The sequence below is a fragment of the Budorcas taxicolor genome, chromosome 3 (assembly GCF_023091745.1).
Source record: "Budorcas taxicolor isolate Tak-1 chromosome 3, Takin1.1, whole genome shotgun sequence".
In the NCBI taxonomy this organism is placed as follows: Eukaryota; Metazoa; Chordata; class Mammalia; order Artiodactyla; family Bovidae; genus Budorcas; species Budorcas taxicolor.
This window is the reverse complement of record NC_068912.1, coordinates 101,837,470-101,861,071: the sequence shown is the minus strand read 5'-3', so window position 1 is coordinate 101,861,071 and position 23,602 is coordinate 101,837,470.

Below are 23,602 nucleotides of genomic sequence, written 5' to 3'. Positions count from 1 at the left end.
TTTATTTTTAACTTGTTGCATTCTCTGAGAACATCAATTTTCCATAAGCTGTATCATCTTTATGTGTCTCTCATATTTTTAGAAATCTTATCTCAATTTTTTTTTATAAAATTGCCTTTTTTCCTCTGATTCACCAATATTAAACCAAGAATCATTTTGTTCCTTCTTGTTTTACTTAATTTATAAGTTATACAATAGTGTTCATTGAGTCTCTAATTTTCTCTGCTCTATATACCTCTTTTCATCTCATTCTGTTGTTTTATCATGTTACCTTTGAATTCTTTTACTTAATCTATGCTTTTAGAAATTTCTTTTGTAGCGTGAACCATTCATGGTCAGTTTTCTTTTCCTCTGGTTATATTTTCCTCAACAGTGTGCATTCTTTGTTTTTTGCATGCCATATTCCTTTCTTTCTTTTCTTCTTTTTTATTTGCCATATTATGATTACACATTTACCATGCTATTATTGTGGAGGAATTCCCTATATATATATATACAACATTGTATACTTGAAACATCAACTGTTGTACATCAACTATTACCTCATTAAAAATAATATCTTCTTAAAAAGAAAATAGTCATCATAACAGCTAAGCATCCCTCAACGTCCTTGTATGTTCTCAGGCTTCAGATATGCAGGTAGGCTACCCCAATCCTCCCTAAACTGTAGCTCTTAGGGAAAAACAAATCTCAATTCTAGCATCATCTCCTCAGAAAGGTTTCCTCCAATGACTCTTTCTAAGAGTATCCACACTCTGGTTACTCTCTCAAAGCACCTAGTTTTATGTCTTCAAAGTGTCCATCACTATTTGAGATAGATTACAGTGGCCAGTCAGGGTGAAGGTGGTGGGGGTTCTTACAAAGAGGTGCAGGAGCAGTGGACTTCTAGTGCCACTTACGAGTTTTCTCCTCGCCTGACACTACATAGGGGTGAGAATATGAGCAGACATTACTGGGAAGAGTTGCAGGGAAAGTACTGAAAAGAGAGCCAGGTTTAGATAAGACAAAAAGCAGAAAGAACATTCAGAGAAGTGACTGAAGGCGTAGAGGACTTGGAATTTCCAGAGGGCTAAAGGAAAGTTTTAGCATGGAAAAGAAGGGGATTTGATTAGGCTGAAGAAAGGGTAGCACATTTTAGGCATGACACTCCATAGGGGACAAATTTAGGAGGGCAGCAGGTACTTTTACTTCAGTCTTTGATCTATGAAAATAGGAACAAAGCTTGGCAGGTTTGGTCACAACTGACTTTCATGCATTGGAGAAGGACATGGTAACCCACTCGTGTTCTTGCCTGGAGAATCCCAGGGATGGGGGAGCCTGGTGGGCTGCCGTCTATTGGGTCGCACAGAGTCGGACACGACTGATGCGACTTAGCAGCAGCAGCAGCAGACCCATGGAAAACAGTGGACACAGGGCTTAATAAAAGTCAACTATGGTCTGGAAGGTTCTGCAAGTACTTGTTTTCTTGTAGACATATGATTAGTCACAGCAGATGCAGCAGAGGTGAGCAGTGGGAGCAAAGAAGCTTGAAGTTCAAGGCTCTTTGAAGGGAGTGGTGAAAAGCTGACCTAAGAAGATGAAACTCTTGGGCTCAGTATCCACTGGTGTCCTATTTAATCAGAGGTTGGAGATCTTGGTGCTTGTGGGTGGGGTGTATGGAGGGGAGGGACTTAGTAGTGGCCCAGGAATCTAGCCTAGATTTCCATGTGCAGATAAGGTTTAGAACTTCTATAATAGCACAATCTTTATTTTCATTCTCCACATATAGGAATTATACCTAAACTATTATTTTAAAATATTTACACTTTCAGGCTCAAGTTTTAAATGATATGGGCCATTTCCCCCCAATTTCTTTATTTTAGCTTATTATATATTTGCTCAATTTTTTAATTAAAATTTTTTAAAATTTTCAACGTTCATGGCATTGGGTCCCATCACGTCATGGCAAATCAATGGGGAAACAATGGAAACAGTGACAGACTTTATTTTCTTGGGCTCCAAAATCATTGCAGATGGTGACTGCAGCCATAAAATTAAAAGATGCTTGTTCCTTGGAAGAAAAGCTGTGACCAACCTAGACAGCATATTAAAAAGCAGAGACATTATTTTGGTGACAAAGGTCCATCTAGCCTAGTCAAAGCCATGGTTTTTCCAGTAGTCATGTATGGATGCGAGAGTTGGACTATAAAGAAAGCTGAGCACCAAAGAATTGATGCTTTTGAACTGTGGTGTTGGAGAAGACTCTTGAGAGTCCCTTGGACTGCAAGGAGATCCAACCAGTCAATCCTAAAGGAAATCAGTCCTGAATATTCACTGGAAGGACTGATGTTGAAGCTCCAATACTTCAGCCACCTGATGCAAAGAACTGACTCACTGGAAAAGACCCTGATGCTGGAAAAGATTGAAGGCAGGAAGAGAAGGGGATGGCAGAGGATGAGATGATTGGATGGCATCACCGACTTGATGGACATGAGTTTGAGCATGCTCTGGGAGTTGGTGATGGACAGGGAAGTCTGGCGTGCTGCAGTCCATGGGATCGCAAAGAGTCGGACACGACTGGGTGACTGAACAGACTTTAAAAAAATCTGATTAATTTTTAATTTAAAAATTGGGAGCTTAAGTTAAAATTTCCAACACAAGAGAAGTCATGGAGTTAGAAGTCTTCACAAAACTTAAAGTTGTCATGTTTAAGGGGGGGAAGTATAAACCTTAATTTTTAATTTGTTCCTTCTTACAACACCTTATAGAATCAATAGGAAATACATTAGCAGAACTAGGCTAGAATTATACACAGTGAGGCTCCTTGTGACTTCTTGCTCCACTAAACTTCTGGGATCCTTTTGAATCCAATACTCGAAGCTTTTTATGGGTATATTCCATTATTTTCTCACTGTGGAAGCTCTTTATTTTTAACCCACATACAATCACTCCTAAGATGCATATTTTCCACATTGTGGAAAACAGTTTTGATATAGGGATGGAAATTCTTTGATTACATGAACGAACGGTAGTACTTCCTAGCACATCCCCATACAACCTAAGATAAGTCCTGACACATAGCAAGCACTGAACAAATGTTTGTCTGTTGTTTGACTAATATGTAATTTAAGAAGGGATCATTCAATTCTAATTACTTCTTCAATCAAACTTTAACTAGACCTCTGGCATGCCTTCAGTCTCTTAAGGTCCCTAAGTCTTTAGTCAATGAAACATTAGATTGTTAAAAACAAAAAATAGAAGGAAGAAATAATGAAAGTGTAATTAGTCAACTGCTTTTATGACTTTTAAATGGGCTTAATACTTGGTAGGTGTTCCATAATAATACCTACCTTACTTTCGTATAGAATTTGTCACCAAAGCCCCCCTATAGTACAGGTAGGGAAAAAGAGTAATAAAGCATATGATTTGCTCAAGTTCCACAACTAGTCAGTGCCTTGCGTTCCTGGTTCACAGCACTTGTTCTTTTCACTAGTCTGTGTTGTCCCATGGAAAGGCAGATGGACCGAAAGCGTTCTTAAAGGAAACTCATTTTTGCAGAGGGCTTCTTAAAACTGATTGCCATGAAGTGAAATTCAAACTGCACATGTGCTGTTGCCTTCATCTCTTTCTAGTCTGCAAAAGAAAGCGTGGGAGAAGATACCGCAGAGCTAAAGCATAATTGCTTATTAGGCATCATTCAATGAGGGAGGCAGTAAAAAGCGAAACTACTATTATTGCATAGTAAAGAGCGCTTTATTTAGCTCTTGGGAAAGACTGAAGGATATTTACTGCTAAAATACAATTTCCACTCACTTTGAAGAAATTATCACAAGCATCAACTCCTTTTCCAACTTAGCACCTTGAAGTCATTCTCATGAAATGTTTATATTCATTTGTCTCGCATGGCTCTTCTGCACACTCCTCCTCGTGTTCCTCCACTGCTTAGCTTCTGTTTGACTTTTGCAATAGTTTTCACGTCTACACTCGCATTTCCAGGCTCTCCTTAGGTTATCCCTTTCCTGCTCACGTGTCACTGCAATGATATATTATCTGACATCCATTTTAACTAAGATTAACTTCCATTCGCCCGCAACCCACTCCGGAGAATCCCAGGGACAGAGGAGCCTAGTGGGCTGCTGTCTATGGGGTCGCACAGAGTCGGACACAACTGAAGCACCTTAGCAGCAGCAGCAGCAGCCCCTGAATATTTGATTTTTCTCTACCTGAGAGCTTGTTTTGAAGCCAGAAGTGTCCCAGTATGGAAGGGTCTATTTCCCAATTTTACTGAAGTTACTTTTTGGATTTAATTCGCTTTTGGGAAAAACAGAGTGCCTTTCAATGAAGGTCACTGCTCCAGAAAATAATGGGCACTGATTCAACAGGTTACAGCAAAGGATCCTGGTAGTAGTGGTTGGCCTGTACTGTGATCAGTCTATCATACTGGTGCCTTATCTCTCCCTTTCTACCCAAACTGCTTGCAAGGCACCTCCAGTGACTTCCAGATAGTTCTGCCTTTGACTTGTTTTTTCCAATTATTTATTTATATTTCATTATTTTTCCTTTTTAGCTATGTTTTAGCTAAATTTTGAGCAGGTTACTTAATCTGAGCATCAATTATTTTAACTGCAAAATATAGATGAAAATACCTACCTATAGGGGGTTTTGTAAGAATTAAGTGACGGCACTTATTTAAGAGCAGCTAGCTATTTCATTTCATAGTTAACTCGTCAAAAATGTCCCTCAGGTCAGTACATTCCTTCACCATTTGCAACTTGAAATCACTCTCATCCCTTGCCATGCTCTTGTCCTAAGTATTCCTCTCCTGAACTCATTCAACTTTTCCAAATTCATGTGGTCTTCTAGTAGACTGACCATATAATTTATCTGGACACTTTTGAGAGTATAAGGGGGAGGGAACCATCAATTGTTATGCTAGGACAACAGGTGTCAACTGGGACTGTCCTAAACAAATTCGAAGGTCACCTATTCATTAGCCCCCTTCTGGCTCCAGCAGACTGCCTCCTACCCTGGGAAATATCTTCATGGTTGTCCTTTCAAGTCTCAGTTGCTTCACTGACCTTCCTACTCAGTAAATTTTTCCTTCTGTCACCACTGCTATCAATACCTGTGTTAACAACTGCATATGTTTATTTCTAAACCACCCTCCATTACCAACTTCTCCATTTCTACTGAAGGCTGAACCATAGTTCAGAGTTATCTTTGGCTTTCCATATTCATTCATATCCAGCTGGCTGGCAGAGTTTGTCAAATTCAATTCTATAAACACTTAATGAATGTTTACTTTGTTCCAGAGACTAAGTGAAGGAGTAAGGATTAAAAAAAAGACACAATACCAATGTACAAGAAGTTCACATTAAATAATAAACATGTAGATAAGCAATTGCAATTTAGTATCTGAAGTCCAAAAATAGAAGTAGTGTCTTCAGTAAAGTGATGATGTCAACACGGAAGTTACCAACTTTGGGGGTTCAAGAAAGTATTTACAGAAATAAAGATGAAGTTGGCCTGTGGCTTATTATATGAATGAATTAATATTTTATTAACTATAATTTGCTAGATAAAGTGCTATGCTATACACTGCCCTTCAAAATCTTCAAATTACTGGACAGTTGCACTCATTTCCCATGCTAGTAAGGTTATGTTCGTGCTTCTTTTGTGCTTAGTCACTCAGACGTGTCCTACTCTTTGCCACCGTGTGGGCTGTAGCCCAACATGCTCCTCTCTCCATGAGATTTTCCAGGCAAGGATACTGGAGTGGGTTGCCATTTTCCTTCTGCAGGGGATCTTCCTGGTCCAGGAATCAAACTGGGGTCTCCTGCACTGCAGGTGGATTCTTTACAAGCTGAGCTACCAAGGAAGCCCCAAGGTTATGTTCAAAATCCTTCAAACAAAGCTTCAGCAGTATGTGTTCCAAGAACTTCCAGATTTACAAGCGGGTTTATAAAAAGCAGAGGAACCAGAGATCAAATTGCCAACATATGGTGGATCATAGAGAAAGCAAAGGAATTCCAGAGAAATTTTTACTTCCTTGACTACTCGAAAGCCTTTGACTGTGTGAATCACAACAGATTGTGGAAAATTCTTAAAGAGATAGGAATATCACCTTACCTGTCTCCTGAGAAACCTGTATGCGGGTCAAGAAGCAACAGTTAGAACCTTACATGGAACAACTGACTAGTTCAAAATTGGTAAAGGACTACAACAAGGCTGTATACTGTCACCCTGTTTATTTAACTTACATCTAGAGTACATCATGTGAAATGCCAAACAGGATGAGTCACAAGCTGGAATCAAGATTTCTAGGAGAAATATCCACAACCTCAGATATGTAGATGATACCACTCTGAAGGTAGGAAGTGAAGGAGAGCTGAAGAGCCTCTTGATGAGGAACCTCAACACTCAAAAAGCTAGGATCGTGGTCTCTGGTCCCATCACCTCATGTCAAATAGAAGGGCAAAAAGTAGAAGCAGTGACAGATTTTCCTTTCTTGGGCTCCAAAATCACTGTGGACGGTGACTGCAGCCATGAAATTAAAAGACGCTTGCTCTTTGGAAGAAAAGATGTGACCATCCTAGACAGGGTATTAAGAAGCAAAGACACCATCTGTATAGTGAAAGCTATGGTTTTTCCAGTAGTCATGTGAAAGTTGGACCATAAAGAAAGCTGAGCAATGAACAACTGATGCTTTTGAATTGTGGTGCTGGAGAAGACTCTTGAGAAGCTCCAATACTTTGGCCACCTGATGGAAAGAGTGAACTCATTGGAAAAGACCCTGATGCTGGGAAAGATTGACAGCAAAAGGAGAAGAGGGTGACAGAGGATGAGACGGTTAGATAGCATCACCAACTCAATGGACATGAACTTGAACAAACTCCGGGAGACAGTGAAGCACAGGGAAGCCTGGTGTGCTACAGTCCATGGGGTCATGAAGAGTCAGACACGACATAGCAACTGAACAACAACCAACGCTATGGACATGGAATACATTGATAGACGAGAAAGGTATGACACTTGTCCTCTTGAAGCTTATAGGGCTATTTATTAGGGAAGACAGACAGTATAATAGTGAGGAATGTTAGAAAAGGGGGGACATCATGTGAATACATAAAAGGAGAACTAACCAACTATGCAACTAAGTCCAGAACAGTTAAGCTGAAATAAGAAAAGATGAAAAGAAGTTAGGTGAAGGGCAGAGATTGATAGGAATGGGAAAGAGACCAAGATCTTGAGGTGGAGATGATGAATTAAAACACTGAGAAGAGATCAACATGACAGGAGAGGAAAGAGGAGTGGGGGAAATGGACATGGCATGAAATTGGAAATGCAGGCAGGAGTCAGAACTTCTAAGACTTTGTAGACCCTATTAAGGACTGTGAACTTTACCCTAGGTCAATGGGCAGCCATAATTCAAGCACCGAAAGTGATGTAAACAGATTCACTCTTTCTAGAAGGAGGCTGGAGAAGGAAATGGCAACCCACTCCAGTGTTCTTGCCTGGAGAATCCCAGGGACAGGGGAGCCTGGTGGGCTGCCATCTATGGGGTCACACAGAGTCGGACACGACTGAAGCGACTTAGCAGCAGCAGCAGCAGCAGAAGTAGAAGGCTGTTGCAGCAGCTTAGAGATGATGGTAGTAGAAATGGAGAAAAGTATGATTTTTAGAAATATCTAGAAGGCATAATGACAAAATCAGTGATTGATTTGTTATGAAAGGTGAAGAAGAAATGATTGAGGATGGTTCCCCAAACAGCTGGCACTGTTACTGACTGAGTTAAGGAACATCAGAGAACGACCAGGTTTGGGAATGAAGATAATGAGTCCAGGTTTAGATATGCTGAGTTTGAGGTACCAGCGAAGTATTCAGGTGGGGAGCTCAGTTGGATCTGTTTGTCTGGAGCTACTGATTTGGCAGTTTTAGGTGTATCTGTGGTGATACAGCCGGGGAGGTGGATGCATTTACATTAGGAAAAATTCAATTGTGGGAAGAGACGTTAGAACAGAATATGTAAAACATTTAATGGTTGCATGAAAGAAAATCTATCAAAAATGGTTAAAAGGGAGCAGCTAGAGAAGAAAGAAGAAAATCCCAAACATGTGATGTGACAAAAGCCAAAGAAGAAAGCATTTAAAAGAGGGAATCGTGAAAAATGAAACTGGAAGGTCTTACTGAGGACGGTTTTCGAGAAATGGAAGGCGCAAAATCCAGATTAGTGGGTCTAGGAGTGAGTGGGAGGTGAGAAAATAGAGGCAGAGTATACAGGTAGCACTCGCCGTAAGTTTGGGAAGGAGAGAGGAGAGCTGAAGAAACATGTAGATGAAGAATTAAGGGGGTCTTTCATGTCCTGTGAGAGCTACTTGAATACATTTAAATACTGAATAGAAAGAACCGCTAGAGAGGAAGACTGGAAACAGGAAAGAGACAAACCAGTGCAAAGGTTCCCAAAGGCAGCCAGGGCTCCAAAGCACAGATGAGAGTCCAGCCTTTAAAGGCGCAGAGGGGCCTTGTCCTTCCCACCCTCTCTGCAATAAGAGAGAACAAGAAGAGAGAGGTTCAGGTGCAAATAGGAGGCGGGAAGTGAAGTTGTTTCCACTTGATGGCTTTTCACATTTCAAAAACAGGTGCTCAATAAATATTTATTAAATCAATGACTAAATAAATGCAAGTAACAGGAATCTGAAATCTGCAAAGTTCCTTGCTTTCCACCAGAAGCATTCTATTGTCTAGAAAATTTTGAAGATGACTGTAGAGGTGAGAGGATTCAGAGTACTTTTTCAGTAAGAATAGCTTTAGGAAGAGTACTTTTAGGAAAGAATGTCTCAAATCAACAATAAGGATACTAAAGTCTTACTCCAAATGGAAACCAGCAGGGGAAATGCTGCTCTGTTAGAGTGAAAGCAAGAGAGCAGGCGACCTGTTCTCTACAGGTTTGTTTTTTACTTTTTTTCAGTTAAAGCAATCTTTTTCAATCCCTAGAAGTTTCAGACTACGAACTTTGGCTTTGAGGGGAGAGCAAGGATCTATCAGCCACTGAGCACTTAATTGCTACAAATGGTGAAGAATAACACCCCACACTGGAGAGTAATCAATAAGTGGTAGCTGCTGCTGCTAAGTCACTTCAATCGTGTCCGACTCTGTGTGACCCCATAGACGGCAGCCCACCAGGATCCTCCGTCCCCAGGACTCTCCAGGCAAGCACACTGGAGTGGGTTGCCATTTCCTTCTCCAATGCATGAAAGTGAAAAGTGAAAGTGAAGTCGCTCAGTCGTGTCCGACTCTTGGTGACCCCATGGACTGCAGCCCACCAAGCTCCTCTGTCCATGGGATTTTGAAACAGGATCAATCTCAGACTTTGTCTTCACTCATTTTTAACTGCAGTGTTCTACTTCCACCTCAGATTTTAATAACTCTTACCATTGCAGTCTTTAAAGTGCCATCATGAGTAAATTGTTTCTTGACAAATAATGCCATGGGTGTTATTTTTGTGATGTTTTGCATTCTTCAATATTCAAATCCTAACTCCTTTAAGCCCTACTTAAATCCCAGCTTCTCCCAAAACACTTCAGGACACCTGAAATCCTGATGGTCTCTCTGGCCTTTAAAATCATATGACAGTCTGCCTGTGTTACTCATTCGATAAATTTAATCTGCATACAATTGAGTTGGATATTATTTAACTTTTCTTTGATTATGACTTGGGCTTCCCTCACCGCTCAGATGATAAAGAATCTACCTACAATGAAGGAGACCTGGGTTCAATCCCTGGGTTGGGAAGATCCCCTGAAGAAGGGAAAGGCTACCCACTCCTGTATTTTGGCCTGGAGAATTCCATGGGTTGTATAGTTCATGGGGTTGCAAGGAGTCGGACATGACTGAGTGACTTTCACTTGATTATGGCTTAACATCACAAATCCATAAGCTTCTCAGAGGATAGAAAGTGCATCTTATTATGTCTCTTTTTGGACATCTTTTAAAACTTTGCCCTAATGCCTTATCCATAGTATGCTGCCAGTAAATATTTGTTGATTGATTGCTGGGTCAGTCTCATCATCAAAGTTGGTTGAACATCTCTGAGAGCTGTCTGCAACCACTTCAGAAAGTTTCTTGTTGATATCATTCTGAGAAATGGAGGAGTTTTTATTTCTGCTGTGGATTTATTTTTTTCCTTTCTGGTTATAAAGCTGGGAATCTCAAAAAGACTATTGGTTTGTATGTGTGTGCAGGGGGGTTCCTTTTGAAAGGGAGTGTGGAAAAAAAAAGGCAGACTTTTTATTTTGTAAAGGTTTTTTGAAGCTTACAAGTTCTCATAAAAAGTCCAAATTGGTTGAACTTGAAGTTCCCCTCTTCCTTTCTCCTCCTGCAGAGCCTTTTTCTAAACCTACTTCCCTTAAAATGACTTTTATTGATTTTCACTCATTGAGAGTTATTCTTCAGAATGAGGATGGAGGGGTCAGAGAGAGAAATTTACCCTGTGCTACCTGTGGAATAGGTGTACCTCCGTATCTAGTCTTGCTTTATTTGTTCTGTTTCCTGGATCCAGAAACCTGCACGCTGGGGATCATTAGGTCCTCTGTGTCTTGGTCGGAACTTGAGTACAGTATACTAATAGATCAATTTATGTGTTCATTCATTCAGCAAACATTTATTGAGCAGGCATGTCCTAGGCATTGGAGATACTAAGATGAATAAGACGTAATCGCTGCCCTCAGTGACCTCCAGATGTACACGGAGGCACCAGCGTAATGAGGGTTGGGGTCAGAGAAGGCTTCCTAAACGAGGTAACTGAATATCCTCTGTTTGGCAATCCTAAAAGAAGGAAGAAATCAGCCCTGTAAAATAAATATAAACATTTAATCAAGTTAGCCAATTAGAAAGACATTTCTTAAGACAGTCTTTTACCAGTATGTCCTATGTTTCTTTTGCAATTTCCCCCTAATTTCTTTGTTTCCCAGGTGGCGCTCGTGCTAAAGAACCTGCCTGCCAGTGCAGGAGACATAAGAGACATGGGTTCGATCCCTGGGTTGGGAAGATCCCCTGGAAGAGGGCACAGGCAACCCACTCCAGTATTCTTGCCTGGAGAATCCCCATGGACAGAGGAGCCTGGCAGGCTACAGTCCATATGGTTGCAAAGAGTCAGACATGACAGAGCTACTTAGCACACATAGTCTACGTTTAAAATTGCCTCTAACCTTATTTTTCTAAACCCTGATCTGATCCTGTCATCCCTGTCTTGAGAATTTGTAATGGCTACTCATTCATTCATTCTGCATATTCATCCATCACCTACTGTGCTGTGTCAGGCAAATACTGTTTGGGATGCAGTGTTTGTGAGCAACCAGTTCCTCCCTTCAAGAAGCTTATGGTCTAGATCGAGAGACAGACAGGTAAGCAGACAGTATTGGTACAGTCTCATATTAGCATTCACAAGGTAGGCACAAGATTCTGTGGGAGTACAGAGAGGAGCGCCTTATCCTGTCCCTGCTTCCTAAGTCTTGTCCTCAGATTTAAATCAATGCAGCCCAACAGATACCAGTATCTATTGTGCTAAGTACTATGCAAAACAACTGCTTTTAAGCAGATCAAAGTCTAGTGGAGGAGCCTGAGAACTTAATCAATAATTCCAGCACAATGTGGTAAGTGGATAGATAAATGCATTGGATGCTAGGTTAATAGAGGTTGAAGAGGAGAGAGGACTGGTAGACAGCAAAGCTTCCTGGAAGAGACCATGCCTAAGCCGAGTCTTGAAGTACAAATAGGAGTTAGCTAGACTCTGAAGCATCTAATCCCTTAGTGTGACAAACAAAACCCTTCACAACCTGTTGCTTCACATTTCCACTGCACCCTATGTCTTATATACCTTTGTTTTTCAAGTTAGGAACAAGAATCCCTAGAGGATCATTTAGTGTTATACATCGGATACAAGGAAGCCCTGGGTAAATGTGGTGCATCTTTACGGGGCATCAGTTTTACCAGATGATAAATAATTTAAAGTATTGTTTTGTATGAAAGCACAATATATTTGTGAACTTGAAGGCAACATTTCCATTGATTTTTTAAAAGATAGAACAAGATACATAGAAAGTCATTTCAAGCTTGTCCTCAGATACTACCTCTTTCTTGTGGAAAAGTTTGAAATGCAGTATCTTAATGTGCCAAGAACTTTCAGGTCTCTGAGGCTTGGCATATGTTATTCCCTCATCCTGAGTGTGGTCCTTAGTTTCTCCCTAGGTAAACCACTCAAATGGCAGAAAGTGAAGAGGAACTAAAAAGCGTCTTGATGATGATGAAAGATGAGAGTGAAAAAGCTGGCTTAAAACTCAACATTCAAAAAACTAAGATCATGGCGTCCAGTCCCATCTGCTGCTGCTGCTAAGTCGCCTCAGTCGTGTCCGACTCTGTGCGACCCCATAGATGGCAGCCCACCAGGCTCCCCCATCCCTGGGATTCTCCAGGCAAGAACACTGGAGTGGGTTGCCATTTCCTTCTCCAATGCATGAAAGTGAAAAGTGAAAGTGAAGTCGCTTAGTCATGTCCGACTCTTCGTGATCCCATGGACTGCAGCCTACCAGGCTCCTCCGCCCATGGGATTTTCCAGGCAAGAGTACTTGAGTGGGTTGCCATTGACTTCCCCGATCCAGTCCCATCACTTCATGGCAAATAGATGAGGAAAAAGTGCAAACAGCGACAGATTTTATTTTCTTGGTCTCCAAAATCACTGTAGATGGTGACTGCAGCCAAGAAATTGAGACACTTACTTCTTGGGAGGAAAGCTATGACAAATCTAGACAGTGTAAAAAACCAGAGACATCACTTTGCCAACAAAGGTCCATGTGTTCAAAGCTATGGTTTTCCCAGTAGTCATATATAAATGTCAGAGTTGGACCATGAAGAAGGCTGAGGGCTGAAGAACTAATCCTTTTGACTTGTGGTGCTGGAGAAGACTCTTGAGATTCCCTTGAACTGCAAGGAGATCAAAGTAGTCAGTCCTTAAGGAAATCAACCCTGAATATCCATTGGAAGAACTATGCTGAAGCTGAAGTTCCAACACCTTGGCCACCTGATGTGAAGAACGGACTTATTAGAAAAGACCCTGATGCTGGGAAAGATTAAAGGCAAAAGAAGGGGGTGGCAGAGGATGAGATGGTTGGATGGCATCACCAACTCAATGGACATGAGTTTGAGCCAACTCCAGGAGACGGTGAAGGATAGGGAAGCCTGGAGGGCTGCAGTTCATAGGGTCACAAAGAGTCAGACACGACTTAGCAACTGAACAACAAACTCTACTTACCCTTCAAATTTCGATTTATGTGTCATCCCATAAGAGTCATTTTTTAACAGTTTATATGTCGTCCCATACAACAGTTATTTTTTGAACATCCACTTACATTTTGCCTCCTTTCCTAATAGTGCCAGGCAGAGTTCGGACCACCTTCCTTTGTGTTCCCACCACATTTTACCCAGAGTTTCCGTTACAGCACTACTCACATTGTACAGCGCTGCTCACTGTTCTCCTATCCATTTCTGCTGCTGCTACACTGTAAGCTTCTTGAGGGCAGGGACTAGTTTTTAATTTATCTTTGTCTCCTTAGTGACTGGCTCTTGCTAGAACTTCAATCAATATTTTTTGAATATTGAGTTTATGGACCATCTCCTCTGCATCCCCTCTGCTCTTACATAAAGTAATATCTCCTCTCCTTCTCATCGTTAGGGAGTGATGTGTTCCACAAAAGTCTATTTTCCAGGCAACTGAAATTTACTTCCTAAAGTATCAAAACCTGCTTTCAGTGGGAATTTATTTTTTTTAAGTTTTTACATGCCTCCTCTCTTAAGTAAAATATACTAAGCATAATGTGTTCCTTGATGACTTATCCCTGAAAGCACCAACCTTATGCTGGTTTGGAATCCATGACATCCTCTGGGGACACTGATGGGATAAGACTTCTTGCCTGCACCCCAAATAACTCCATCCTCTTCTGGGTTGAGAGGTCTTATGCTCGATTCTTGTGTTTTGGTCACGACTTGACGTCAGTGTGCTCCCTCTAACAACACTGCCTTTTGTTCCTATTTTGTCTTTTAATGAATATTAAAGTTATAAAAGAATATGTTCACTAACACAGAAACAGAAGCATTCCAAGTAAAAACTCAAAGTCCTCCCTCCTTCTTGGCTCCCCACCTTGCCCCTCCCCCACACCCACACTCACTCTCGAGGTACAACCACTGTTAGCAGTGCCATGTGTATCCTTTCCGGTCATTTTCTGTCCATGCATATGTATACTCGTGTATACACAAATATCAAGTCATCTTCTGCACAACGTTCTATAACTGGCTTTTCTTCCCACTCCACAATACAATAGGTATCTTTACATGTCAGTATATTCGAGTCTATCTCATTCTTTTTAATGGCTGCCCCCTTTTAATTTGACAATCTTAATCAGCTGTGAATGGGAAAGCCAAATAATCAAGCTTATTAGAATTGTACCTAAGAAAGAGTAAATCAGCTCTGAGTGAAGGCTTGAGGAATTCTCCTAGGGGTAAAATGTGTTAACTTTAGAGCATGGTCTTTGTAATGTTTATTTTGGCTATTCTGGGACCCCTTTTGCTTATTTCCTGGTTCACTGTGTTTTGGATAGCTGAGGTTGCTGGACGTATGCCCTGTGAATTAGTGAGGTATTACATATTCAATTTTGCATTATAGGATAATACTGTGGTTTTGTGGGGGTTGTGCATTTGATTTTTAAATTTAGATTGTCTTTGTAGACAGGGATTATTTCTTCTGATCCTAAGTACTTGCATCATAGTGCAGATGGTAGAATATGGTAGCAATTAGAATGTTTGGCTTGGTGATTGACGTGGGGCTTCTTATCAGTATCATCTACCTGCACTGGATTTGTGGGAACTCTGTAAGCTCATCTGAAGAAGCCTTTTATTACTAATGAACATTAAAGTACTGATAGCATCTTGCCCTATGATAATAAAATACTATTTAGGATTTATATGGGGTTTTCTGCCTTCATCAACTGTAGTAAATGGCTAAATCCTGTTAATTCCACCTTTTAGATTTCACAGTAATTTGTCCTCTCTTCTCCATTCCCACAGCCCCAGTGCCTTGGTTCAGGCCCTATTACATTCCAAGTGAATTACCTTTAACAGACTCCTTAATTGGTCTCCCTACCTCCAGTCAAAACTCTACTCTGCTCACATAGTAACTAGTGCTCTTCTTAACAAAGAAATTCTATCATGTCACACCCCTGAAAAACCCTCTAGGTGTTTCTCATCAGCTGTAGCATAAGTCCACAGTCCTTTGCCCCACTTCTCCTGATTTTCTCTTGTAGTCAGAGCTCATACTACAAGTGGCTTATAGTTTCTCCAACACACCACACAAGAAAGTTCCCAATAAATGCTTGCTAAATTAATGAATGAAACACCTCACCTAGTTAGAGTGACCATTCAATTCACTTGGTTCAGGATTCCCTTCCATCCCAGCCGAATGATTAATAGTGCTTTTCCCTATTAAACTTGTCTGAGGCCAATAAATTACATGGTCCCCTAATCACAGCACACATCAAATTTTTTTCTAACTCTAGTCCTACCTACTAGATAATGGAAGCAGAAATTTTGTTCATTTTACTTGTATATCTTCATTTATTCAAATAAGAGAATGACGCTGTTAGATGCTGAGGTATAATGCTAAATAAAACAAACATGGTTCTTGCCTTCATGAAACTTATAATCCAGGAGGAAAGACTAATCTAGTGGGAAGAATAGTGCCTAATACATTAAATGCTGCTGTGTGAATGAATGACTCAATGTGGAGACAGATATAGTCATAGCATAGAACTCTAGGTTGATCAAATTAACTATTGAAAGAGTTGCTAACTAAAAAAATTAAACACAAACAACACATACAACACATTAAACATATATAATATTTTTAGATGCTACTTTAATGTGTAAGAAATTGTGAGGAAAAAGGAGACCATGAAACAATAGCAAGAATGAGACTGTGAGGGCTCTTTGTTTTTTATGTAAGCAATTTGTAATCCATGTGGTTCTTTGGAGGACAGATTATCAGTACGTATTCTACCCCCGGCCTTTCTTTTTGAGATGAGAAATCTGTGGTTTTAGAAACAAAAGAGAGGAGTGATGTCATAAACTGGGGTTAGATTTTGGTTGGGTTTCACTACCTGCTATCCTAGACTAGTTACCCATGTTCCCATGGACAAGTTACAAAACCCTTTCAACCTCACTTTCCTCTTCTGTATATAAAATAGTGCTAATATTATGTCCAGAATTGATCTAAGGATTAAATGAGATTATGTAAAGGCATTTAGTCCCATAACCCAGCTTCTAGAAGGCACTCAGGGAATGTTAGTTCTCTATCCATTTCCCCTATTTATCTTTCTGTACGTGGTGAATTAAAGGATGATATAAAATTATTTAAAAAGAACGAACTGTAAATACAAACACCAATAACATTTTTTATTCTCAAATATGGGTGCTAACCTAGGCCCTCTCCATCCCTTCTGCCAGTACCAGTTTTATTTATATTCATTTATTATCTTATTTTTATAGGCAAAGACCCAGGGAAGCATTCCAGGAGCAAGGCGATAGGCAAGATTTTTCTGGGAAAAAGGCAGAGTTTATGAGGGAGTCATTCAGCTGCAGTGGGTGTCTGTTTTAAAGATAACCATTTACTCTTGATCGCTTTTGGTTCAAGAAAGGAAGAACAGTCATCCATCCACGGAGATCTTCCAGTGGTGGGGGTAAACGTGAACAAAAGCCGGCTCTCTCTTCTCGCGACCCCAGGACTTTCCAGCTCTTTCGCGAGTGTCCTGGGTCTGGACTCCATTTCCCAGAGTCCCTTAGTGCCCTAATGTATTCAGGGCTCAGAGTGCCTGTATGTGTGTGAGTGTGAGAGAATGTGCGCGTGTGTGCGTGTGTGTGTGTGTGCGTGCGCGCGTGTGTCTCCGAGTCCCTGGGAGAGTGGAGGCTCATTCACTGATTAGAGCCAGCGCTGAGAGGCAGCACTGCTCCTTCTCTCACACCAACCAAGTCTCTTGATCTGTACATGCAATCCCAGGCAGCTCGCGAACACAAACCCGGGGCCAGCCGCCTACTGCTGCTGCCGCCGCCGCCGCCGCCTCTGCCTCCGCCGGCTCTGCGCACCCGGGACTTTTCATGCACCACACTCACAGCCTCCTTCCCTCTGTGTCCTGAAAAGTGCGACCGTTCTCCCAAGGAATTTCCACGGCAAGTACGGAGACCAGAAAAGGGTGTGGATGCGTGTGCGTACACCAGAGGGGTGGGTGCGAGGGCGGCCGGCTGTCTCAGGAACCCGGCTAACTTTCCGGGTCGCTTTCCTAGGGATTCGGGCGGCTCCCCGGCGATAGGGGCAGGGGCTGGGACCTGGACTGGCGCGTCTCGGATCTTCGCGACGGTGCCTCCCGGCATCGGTGCCCTGCGCACTCAGTGCGCTGCCTCACTCAAACTTTCCGTCTTGAGTTTTCCTTAATGTGTTTTATTTGGGGGGTGCGAGGGGGAGGGACCAGACGCGGGAATTGGACAGGCAGGGAGGGTGAGGGGGCAGGGGCAGTGAGGGAAGGGAGCAGGACTCTTTTTCTCCATCTTTTAATAAGCCACGTTCCCACTTTGTTTGGGTCGAGCGCCGGAATGCCCTGTCGCCCGGCTTCCCCGTGGATCCCGCGGTGATTTCCGGCGGGGCCGGAGCCGGGTGGTACTCAGCGGGGTGCCCGAGGCGGCTGGCGGGATGGGAAAGGGGCGATCCGAATGAGAAAGGATCTCGACCGCCCCCACACAACACGCGGCCGGCCCGGGTGGGGTGCTCGGCGAGAGGCTGGAAGCCTGGGCCCCCCGGGGGCTCGGCTTACTTTCCTGGAGGGGGCGGGGGTGAAGGGCGTGGAGGAGGTGGGGGTGGGCTGGGGGGAGCCGCCGCGAGCAGGAAGGAGGCAGGTGCTGGCCCAGAGGTGGGCCGCTCGAAACGCAGCCGGTAAACTCGCGCTCCGCCCGGCCCGCCGGCCTGGCCTCAGAGCAGCCCGACCCGTGGAGGCGGGGGGGTTGTCTCCGGGATTTCCCGGGCCGGGACTCTCTCCCAGCGGTTCCACCGAGCGGGGTGGGAGGACCGCGGTACAGACAGCCACGCGTGGCTCTTTTTGTAGTTTTATTTTTAATCTTAGACTTGCCTTAAACTGAGTAACAATTTCTCTTCCTCCGACTTGAGAACAAAACTTTTCAGCGAGCACGGCGGGCACTGCAGTCCTGCGGCCGCCACAGCCGCGCTCGTCAGCCGCGGCGGACCGACCTTGTCCGCGCGGAGCCTGGCCCGCCACCGCGCTCCCGAGCCTTCGGCCGCCCCCTCCCCAACCCCGGGCTTTTCAGGGCTCCGCCTGGGCGTTTCGCCTTTGTGCTTTGTAAGGGAAAACCTTTTCTTCCAGGGCACAACAAACTTGGGCGGAGAGCTTCCGTGTGGCCCCCCGGGCGAGGCCGCCCACGGTGGTGAGGCCATCTGAGGGGATGCCCGGTCTGTCCTCCGCTCCAGGAGCCCCTCCAAGAGCTAGAGACCCGGGTGGGCCCCGGCCGACGGGAGCCCAGAAGTAGCCGGGGCTCGGGCTGCTCGGAGGCAGGGGAAGAGCTCTCGCTTCCCGATCAGAACGCGCTGTCTCGGGTCCGGCCGCGGCTCCAGCGGAGGGTCAGGGCCCGGGCCCCCAGCCGGGCGCGAGTCGCACCGGGCGCGGGTGTATGGGGCGGGGGCGCTCGGCGTGGGGCTCAGCTCTGCCCGGTGGGGCCGGGCCGGCAGTCTGGGGTCCCTGGCCTCCTGCCCCGGAGCAGCTCAGAAGGAAAACTCTCTGCCCACGATGCCCACCAGCCACGTCTCTCCTCTCGTCCTCCCCAACCAGACTCGGCTTGATGGGCAAAGGGGAAAGAAAGGAAAAATAAAGAGGAAAAAAGGGGCGGGCCGGGAGGAAGCTGCGGGTCAGGCTGGACGGAGCAGACTGGGCAGGGGTGCCGGCCTCCTCCTCTGCCCGCCTCAGGGGTTCTTCCCGCAAATGGAAAATGAGCCGAGGAGGGAAAGGCAGGAAGAGCGTCGAGGAAGAGCGACGAGGGCGTCTTCGGTGCCGATCCCTCCCGGCCCGCGGAAACCCGGCAAAAGTGGCGTTGAGTTCGCTCGCGGCAGTCCGGGACGAGCGGGGAAAGGCCGAGGACAGGGCGGCGCCGCGCCGCCGGTGACAGAAGGTGTCGGGGCCGTGCACTGAGCGAGCGGGGACTCACACCTGTTCTGCGAGTCGCGTCGTGTGCGGCGGCCGGGCAGCCGCGGCGCGAGAGGCGGAGCCCTCCCTCCCGTACCCCAGGCCCGCTGTCCGGGAACCGGGAGGGCCCGGCTGCCCCCGCGCCGGCTCGCCTAGGCAGGAGCCCCGCGGTCCAGGAGCCCGGGGGCTGCCCGGCGAAGCGGTGGCGCGCGGCGCCGGGACCCGGCTGACCCGCGGGGCGGGGCTGTTCAGGGGGCGAGGTCCTTGCACTCTGATGGAAGGTAGTCTCCTCCGAGCTGCAGCCCCGCAAGTCAGACCCAGCCGCGCACCAGGGCCCATCGCATTTAGCGGTTCTTCCCCGGCCGGAGCCCTAGTTCCCCAAAGTTACAAACAGATGTTTCGTGCGGAGGTTGTTGGGATCTAAAGTATTCTTTGTGCAAAGGCAACCGAGAGGTCAGGCCGAGGACTGGTGGGCTCGGCTCTGCGTCGGCCCTAAGTTTATGTAGGTTTCGCCTTTACTTCTTCCTTTTCCCTAAATGAGTTGGGTTTTCCCGGTGAAGATGTAGCGACCGAACTGTGCACCCGCGGGCCCGCACTCTCGGACTGGCCAGATGGTCACCCGTCGGCCAAGTCCGACCTGAGTCGGGGTCCAGATTTGGGACGGATACCCAGCCACGTCTGAACCGCAGGCGTTGGCCCCAGCGGTGGAACCAGGTTAGCCTTCTGCTTCCTGAGCTCATGCAGATGGCGGTAAAATTTCTGCAAGAGCGGTGTTTCCAAATACCCCCCGGGCATTTAGTGTGCGGGAATTCTCTTCCAGCGAAGCAGTCTGTGAACTTAAAAAAAAAAAACTTTCCTGAGTTCTTAACAACCCCCCACTACCCCGGCCCCATTTCCCATTGTTCTTTGCTTTTTAAGTTGCCTGTTAATTTTTTAAAAGTTTATTTATGCAGAGGGAAAATATCGTTTAATTTGTTCTATTATTTTAATTCTTGGCTTTTGGAAATGGTTCAGACCACAAAAATGTCACCTGTTGTAATAAGCAGAGGAGGGTTGAGTGTGCGATTTAATTACCGGCAGAGTCGTAGTTTGGTGGGCGTTCAGAGCTCGGGCTCCGGGAAAGAGGCTTTTGCAGCTTTCTTTGTGGCAGTCATTTACAAGTGGGTTTGGCTCCGGGCTGCAGCAGGAGCAGCAGCAGCGGCGCTTCCTTCTACGCCGATCCAGGGCGCGGGTCAGGAAGCCCAGACCCTGGACAGGGATGGTCAGAGGCTGGGGTGGGAGATTGCCCGCTCTCTGAGACTTTCTCTCTGGCTTTCGGTTTTTCAATGCGAAAGTGGCTAGTTCGCGCGGGAGAGCGAGGAGCGCTGCGCATCAGCCCAGTTTCAGACATCTTCACATTCCAAACGTCACCTTCTTCGTTTCATTTGTCTTGGTTCTGGCATGTTTAACAACGCAGTTAGTAATCTCACTAATTATTCAGTTAGCTGGCGTTTTGTAATCACTTTAAACCAGGGTCGGATGTGTGATTTAACAAACTGCCACACATACACTCCTAAACCAAAACCATCACGTCAAGGATTTGAGATTTTTAAAACTCAATATTTGTTGGTCCCTCCGTCCAACCTCACTGCCTGCTAGACAATTTATTTAGCTTCGTGAATTGATCCCTCCTCCTTGTTTAGTTAATTCAACAAAGACTTTTTGCAATCTGTTTGGAGTTTGTCTGATGCCGTGGAAAAGTAGCTGATGATTTATTTGGTTGCTTTTCGATTTCTGTCTTCAGCCCTTCTTTCTCCTCCTTTCAGCAGGGATGTCAGCTGTTATTACTTCCTATTGATCCCTTTGCAAAGTGAGAAGTGAACTAAAATTAATGTCAATTCCACTGCTCGGATCAATAGCTGGAGTTATTTTAATCTGGATTTGCACGAAGTGCTAAATTAAAAAAAATCAGCATAGAGGCAGAAAAGTAACAGTTACTTACTTTCCCTTTGCCTGGCTCTTTACAGTCCCCCAAATGCTCCATCAAGCTGATTATCTTACAATCCATATTTTTTTAATTAAGAGGGTCAGTTAGTTTTCTTATTTGGGGTTCTGTGTTTAAACCCATGACATTTTGACATTGGGAGTGTATTAACTATAGATTTTCATAATGACTGTGGTCTGCTGAAGCCTCATCTATACAAGTTGTTAATGTGAAGAGGGGGGGAAGAAAGAAAAAGGAAAAGAAAACCGGCACCCCCCCTTCCCCCACAGAGACCAACGCCCACACAGTGGAGTAAAAGAGATGTGGCCTGGGAAAATATTGTTGATTTATTTTCAGTATAATGAAGTTTCAAATGAATAACCAGGTTTGAGTGATTCACCGTGTTCTGTTGGAGTGTCCGGTGCTGTCGCCAGATTACTAATTTATGAAACTCATTTAACATAATGAGGTGATCCAGGAAGTAAAAATAGAAGGGCGAATCCTCTGGGTGATGGTTATTTTTGGGGAAAAAATCCCACCCCTCACCCCTAGTGTATTATGTTTGCCCTTTTCTCCAGCTTGCCTCATGTAGTATTGCCTGTGTGACAGGCAAGTAGTTCCTTATTTCTTTTGTGAGGAGCTGCTTAGAACCCTTGGAACAGCCCTGGACCCACTTTCAGAGCATCCATGTTGTATGACCATTAATCTGACTTGAAAACAGCCAAGAACAGTATTCCCAGACTTGTCAGGCTAACTGGCTGTCCTTGGCAGATCATTCCCTGCACTGCTATAACTTGACAGGAAAGTTATTTAAAATTTGGAAGAGAGAAAAATCCGTTAATGTGAGATACATAATCTGGTAATTTAGCAATGATGTCTATAAGGAAAGATGCCAAATGAGGAAGCAGTCTGATGGTGTGCACTCATCTTCCCAATTAATAACAGTCATTGACACGTCTGCTACAGGATGGGAGAAGGAAATACTCTCTATGCACTGCATTAAGCCGGGAGGATTCATCTAGTGCTTAGCTGAGATCTCTCTGTTTGAGGGAATAGCAAAGATACTCCTTTATCTAGATGGGTTGTTTTGTTTTTTTTTTTAAGGAAGGGGACAAATTTTATTTGAGACATGATTGTTAGTTTAGAGGTTATAATTTGTAACAGATGGTGCTTTTTGGTTACACTTTGAGTTTCATTAAGTTTTTATTTAGAGTATATTTCTGAAGCTAGTAAGTCCTAGTGTTCATCTTATGTTATCCTGACTCATCTACAGCCCTTCTCACACCCTTACTCAAAACAAATTTTGCAACAGGATCAGTGTCTATGAAAATGTACAACCTAAATTTAAAAGGGAAGTTGAAGGAAGTCTTTCTGAACTCCAGTTTGTTCCAGGGGCCTTCAGCGGACATCAACTCTGACTGGGCCAATAAGCAGAGGAAAATAAGTCAGAAATTTTGTTAACATTTTGCTCTAAATGTTAATGGCAAATTCAAGGCAGTTTACAAATCTACTTAAGAGTGAGTGCATTAGTAACTAAAATTACCAATCCGTTCTTTGCTGCCCCTGGAAGACAGACGTTTCCCCGCAACATATGCCAAAGGCACCCATTATGTTTTTAAATATTGTCAGAGATGGCAGGCGCTTTATTGATGAAGGTTTTGTTCCTTCTCAGAAAAGAGAAAGCCTATGTGATTAAAGAGGGGTGTGGATCAAAAATAATGCTGCTGTTGTTTCTTCACATAGTATTTCTTTCTGGAAAGAGACTTAGATACATGAAGATGTGTGTTTATGTAAGTGCCAATATGTGTGATTTATCCACACGTACAATTTGTACCAGCTAACATGTGGAGATGTTCATGGTTTAAATGTGCTTGATTTAGGGGTTTTTCAGTCTCCGAGCATTGTTAGGGACGATAAGAGGATGCAAATGTAGAGGGGTCTTATGAGTAGAACCTGGCCTCTGTTTGAACATCAGGCCTGTCATGAGTGGTGTATGCAGGTGCAGGCCCTTTAAAATAGAGACCCCACCTCGTCTACTGGGTGACTTGGCCTTCCAAAGCTCATTTGCTCAGGGAATATTGTATTTGGAGGTTTTATGATTTTTTTTTCCTTTGCTGGGCTCAGGCGCATTTCACCCGGAACGTGTAGGGACCAAAGTCAGCTACGCGTACATCACAGTAAGTTGTCTATTGATTTTCCTGAATGAAAATGGTCTGATGCTGCTGCCCACTGGCTCCTAAAGCCTGTGGTGTCTCATGCCCGAGCATCTGTAAGCCAGAAGGATGGTGTTTCAATCACTTGGGGTTTCCCTTGTCTTTCCTTCCCCTGACCTTCCTCCCCCCCCCTTTTTCTTTCTCTTTGCTGTTTCCACAGGTCT